Source organism: Momordica charantia (genome assembly GCF_013281855.1).
Source record: "Momordica charantia cultivar OHB3-1 chromosome 6 unlocalized genomic scaffold, Mcharantia_2.0 BLBB01000006.1, whole genome shotgun sequence".
Taxonomy (NCBI): Eukaryota; Viridiplantae; Streptophyta; class Magnoliopsida; order Cucurbitales; family Cucurbitaceae; genus Momordica; species Momordica charantia.
The window spans coordinates 21957247-21962842 of record NW_028275164.1 but is presented as its reverse complement, the minus strand read 5'-3'; the positions used below and the strand labels follow the sequence as shown (position 1 = coordinate 21962842).

At 41.2% G+C, this 5596-nt stretch overlaps 1 non-coding gene across 1 annotated transcript; it reads right to left on the bottom strand.

Moving 5' to 3' along the window:
- Positions 1 to 895: 895 nt before the first annotated feature.
- On the bottom strand, positions 896 to 1002 carry LOC148210946 (small nucleolar RNA R71). Its single transcript, XR_015792039.1, has one exon. It is a non-coding gene; the product is annotated as a small nucleolar RNA R71 (small nucleolar RNA).
- Between the last annotated feature and the right edge of the window lie 4594 nt (positions 1003 to 5596).

The following is a 5596-nucleotide window of genomic DNA, read 5'->3' as shown; positions in this document are numbered from 1 at the left end:
ATGCCCGAAAGATTGCTTCCCACTGCCGAGGATTGATTAGCTCGTGGACGCCACAGCCGGGCACGAACTACTCACCTTCATGGACGCCTACTCTGGGTACAACCAAATCAAGATGCATGTCCCAGATCAAGATCATACCGCATTCATAACAGGCCAAGGTCTATACTGTTACAAGGTCATGCCCTTCGGTTTAAAGAACGCAGGAGCGACCTACCAGAGAATGGTGAACAAAATGTTCGCCAAGCAGATCGGCCGGAATATGGAAGTGTATGTGGACGACATGCTTGTTAAGAGCAAGCAGTCTAAGTCGCATCTCTCCGATCTGACCGAAGCCTTCGAGGTTCTGAGGACATATCAAATGAAGCTCAACCCAGCTAAATGTGCCTTTGGAGTCTCATCGGGAAAATTCCTTGGCTTCATGGTGAACAACCGGGGAATCGAGGTCAACCCCGAAAAGATTAACGGTAATATGAGGGATCATGCAAGAAATGACGAATTCAACCATATTCAAATGGCGGACAACAGAGACGTGGCAATGCGAGAATATGTCGCCACGGCTTTTCAGAACTTTGATTCAGGGATAGTCAACCCTATTCCAGCCCACGCAAACTTTGAGCTTAAACCAATGATGTTCCAAATGTTGCAGACAATTGGACATTTTGGAGGGCAGGAACATGAGGATCCACATGATCATCTGAAATCATTCATTCAAATTGCAAATGCATTTCGATTACCTGGTATAACAGACGATGCTCTGAGACTAACACTTTTTCCATTTTCTTTGAAGGACCAAGCTAGAGCATGTCTCAATGCATTTCCACCGGGATCCATCACCACATGGGGGTCGTTAGTGGAGAAGTTCTTAACAAAATTCTTCCCACCTACTCGCCACGCTGATATCAGAGAGAAGATCATCTCCTTTAGACAGTATGATCGTGAACCTGTTCACGAGGCGTGGGAAAGATTTAAAGAACTAATCAGGAAATGTCCGAACCATGGCTTGCCGGCATGCATCCAGAAAGAACATTTCTTTAGAGGTTTAGATCATCCTACTAAGATGATGCTAAACAATGCTGCCAATGGAGCCTTTACAAAGAAGACATTCAACGAGATAGTTGACATCCTAAATGGCTTAGCTTCACACAACGAACTATGGTGTTCGCAAAGATTTAGGGTAGCACCAAAGAAGCAAGATCCAGCTGGAGTTTTGGCTCTGGACATTGCGACCTCGATGCAAAAAGAGATGATTACAATGAACCAGAGGCTAAAAGAGATGGCATTGGGAATAAAAAATCCATTAGCCACGCCGATACAACCTGTGCAGTCGGATTATTGCACTCCTGCCCCTGTTTGCCAAGTCAACAATCTCATTTGTTCATTTTGCAGTGAAAACCATATTTATGATAATTGTCCACATAACCCTGCTTCCGTTTTTTATGTAGGACATGGGAACAATAGGAACATTAACCCATATTCGAACACCTACAACCCAGGTTGGAGGCACCACCCTAATTTCTCATGGGGAGGTCAAGAAGGTTCGAGCGGTTTTAATCAAGGGCAGAGCCAGCAGAACAAGCAGCCCTATGTTCCACCTACACAGCAATACATCCCACCGCCGCAACAACAGTACAATCAAAGAACACAGACTCCACCAGTTCAAAATAACAACTCAAATCTTGAGAATATGATGGAGTACATGGCCCGAACCGACGTAGTGATACAATCCCAAGCGGCATCAATGAGGAATTTCGAGACCCAATTGGGACAGCTCGCCAATGAATTGAAGAATAGACCACATGTTCTTTTCCAGGCCATACTGAATTACCAAGACGAGAAGGGAAAGAACAGTGAAAGCTGTCACCCTTAGGAGTGGACTGGCATATGATGGACCAACAATGCCAACAACAGATGTACAGATTCCGTCCACTGAACCAACTGTAAAGATACCAGAAAATCCAACAACACCAGGAAAAGAAAATATTAGAAAAGGTAATAAGGACACCCCGAGTGTTCCTCCACAGGTACAACCTTCTTTTACCCCTACTCCCCCGTTTCCACAAAGATTAGTTAAGAAAAATAATGATTTCCAGTTTAGAAAATTTTTAGATATTTTAAAACAATTGCATATAAATATACCATTAGTGGATGCTCTAGAACAGATGCCAAATTATGCTATGTTTTTGAAAGATATAGTTTCTAGGAAGAAAAAGATAGGAGAGCATGAACTGGTAGCCATGACAAAATGTAGTAGTGAAGCCGTAGGCAGCCCGCTACCCATGAAATGTAACGATCCTGGCAGTTTTACCATTCCATGTTCCATAGGAGGAAAAAACTTAGGTAGGGCATTATGTGATCTAGGCGCTAGCATTAATCTTATGCCATTATCAGTTTTCAAATCTTTAGGCATAGGAGAAGCTAGACCTACTACGGTTACCCTCCAACTAGCAGATGGATCTATCATAAGACCTGAGGGAAAGATAGAAGATGTTTTAGTCCAGGTGGACAAATTCATTTTCCCTGCAGACTTTATCATTCTAGATTGCGAGGCAGACTTAGACGTTCCCATTATTTTGGGAAGACCATTTCTAGCCACTGGGGATACAGTTTTTAATGTGAGGAAGGGAGAAATTACAATGAGGGTAAATAATGAAGAAGTTAAATTTAACGTTCTAGACGCCATGAAATTACCAGGAGACTTTGAAGAATGCTCTGCTATAAATAGCTTGAATCCTGTTATGTTTGATGAGTTTTATGACTTGTTAGTTACAGAGATTGAAGAAGAGCTTGATAAGATGGCAGAAGGACCGGAAGATGTGATTAATCCTGTTGAAAAAATACAAAAAGAAGAATGCAAGTCGTTACTTCCGTCCATAGTGGAACCACCCACGTTGGAGCAGAAGTCATTGCCGTCGCATTTGAAATATGCGTATCTAGGGGATAACGACACTTTACCAGTTATTATAGCCTCCAATTTATCACCTACTAATGAATATTCTTTATTGCAGATTTTGGAGAAACACAAAAAGGCCATTGGATGGACGATAGCAGATATCCGAGGGATAAGCCCGGCCTTTTGCATGCACAAAATTTTATTGGAAGAAGATGCTAAGAACTCTATTGAGAGTCAAAGGCGGTTGAACCCGAAGATGAAAGAGGTTGTAAGGAAAGAAATTCTTAAATGGCTTGACACCGGTGTTATATACCCAATATCCGACAGTAGCTGGGTAAGCCCAGTACAGTGTGTACCAAAGAAAGGGGGTATAACCGTGGTGGCCAACAAGGAGAATGAGCTCATCTCAACCCGAACTGTGAGCGGGTGGAGAGTTTGCATTGACTATCGCAAACTCAACAAGGTAACAAAGAAAGACCATTTTCCTCTCCCGTTTATTGACCAGATGCTCGACCGTCTGGCAGGTAAGGATTTCTATTGTTTTTTAGATGGATATTCGGGTTATAATCAAATTACTATTGCTCCAGAAGACCAGGAGAAGACAACATTTACGTGTCCGTATGGTACGTTCGCTTTCAGGCTAATGCCCTTTGGACTATGCAATGCACCCGCGACTTTTCAGAGGTGTATGATGGCCATCTTCTCTGACATGGTAAAAAATATCCTAGAAGTTTTTATGGATGACTTTTCTGTTTTTGGAAATTCTTTTGACGCATGTTTAGTTAATTTGGAGAGAGTATTGGAGAGATGTGAACAAACAAACCTAGTCCTAAATTGGGAGAACTGTCATTTCATGGTACAAGAGGGTATTGTTTTGGGTCACAAAATTTCCAAGCAAGGAATAGAGGTAGACCACGCTAAGATAGACATCATTTCAAAGCTACCTCCTCCTACAAATGTGAAAGGGATTAGAAGTTTTTTAGGGCATGGGGGATTTTACCGCCGCTTTATAAAAGACTTTGCTAAAATTTCTAAACCCTTGTGTCAATTGTTAGAACATGATAGACCATTTGTTTTTTATGATGACTGTTTAAAATCATTTGAAATGTTGAAAGTTGCTCTAAGTTCAGCCCCTATAATTATCGAACCTAATTGGGATTTACCTTTTGAGCTCATGTGTGATGCCAGTGATTATGCAATAGGAGCTATGTTAGGACAACGTAAAAACAAGATCTTGCATCCTGTGTATTATGCTAGTAAGACTCTGACCGGTGCACAACTCAATTACACTACTACTGAAAAGGAACTGTTAGCAGTTGTGTTCGCGTTTGATAAGTTTAGGTCTTACTTGATAGGCACAAAAGTCATTGTTTTTACTGACCATTCTGCTTTAAAATATTTATTTGCTAAAAAAGATGCGAAGCCACGTTTGATACGGTGGATTTTGTTACTTCAAGAGTTTGATATTGAAGTTAGGGACAGGAAGGGTACTGAAAACCAAGTTGCTGATCACCTGTCTAGATTGGAATCCCCACTCTGTGATGATGGAACTGTTATACGTGAACAGTTTATTGACGAGCAACTCTTGCGAGTTGATTCAGTTCCGTGGTATGTCGATATAGCAAATTATTTGGTAAGTCGAATAGTTCCTTATGAGTTTAACAAGCAACAGGTAAAGAAATTTCTAAATGAAGTTCGATTTTATCGTTGGGATGAGCCTTTTTTATATAAGCTAGGACCTGACAATATCTTACGCAGGTGTGTCGCAGAAGAAGAGCACGAGGCGATATTAGACGCTTGTCATATGTCTCCATATGGAGGACATTTTGCAGGACACAAAACCGCAGCCAAAGTTTTGCAAAGTGGGTTCTTTTGGCCCACTCTGTTCAAAGATGCACATAAGTTTGCCCAGGTTTGTGATAAATGCCAACGGACAGGTAATATATCTAAACGCCACGAAATGCCTCAAACTCCGATCCTGGAGATTGAAATATTCGATGTGTGGGGTATAGATTTTATGGGTCCATTTCCATCTTCTAATGGTAAGCTTTATATATTGTTAGCAGTAGATTATGTTTCGAAATGGATAGAAGCCATTGCAACTGCTACCAATGATTCTAAAGTTGTCATTTGTGTTTTGCAAAAGCACATTTTTACGCGTTATGGAACCCCGCGTTGTCTGATAAGCGATGGGGGGGCTCATTTTGTGAATAGGTCTATGCAAAAGTTGCTGAATAAATACAATGTGCGTCATAGGGTTGCAACAGCATATCATCCTCAGTCGAATGGGTTAGCCGAAATATCTAATAGGGAGATAAAAAACATTTTAGAAAAAACTGTAAATCTTAACCGTAGGGATTGGTCTTTTAAGCTTGATGATTCACTTTGGGCATATAGGACAGCATTTAAGACTCCCCTCGGCATGTCCCCCTATAGGCTAGTCTTTGGAAAAGCGTGTCATTTGCCTCTTGAGCTAGAATATAAAGCATTTTGGGCTACTAAGAAATTAAATTTTGATTTGTCAGCTGCAGGTGAAGCGAGGAAGTTTCAATTGTTGGAATTAGAAGAACACAGGCAATTTTCTTATGAGAATGCTAAGTTGTTTAAGGAAAAAACTAAACAGTGGCATGATAGGCGTCTTCGGCCGAACAATCTTCAAGAAGGTGATCTGGTTCTGTTATTCAATTCTAGGTTGAAACTTTTTCC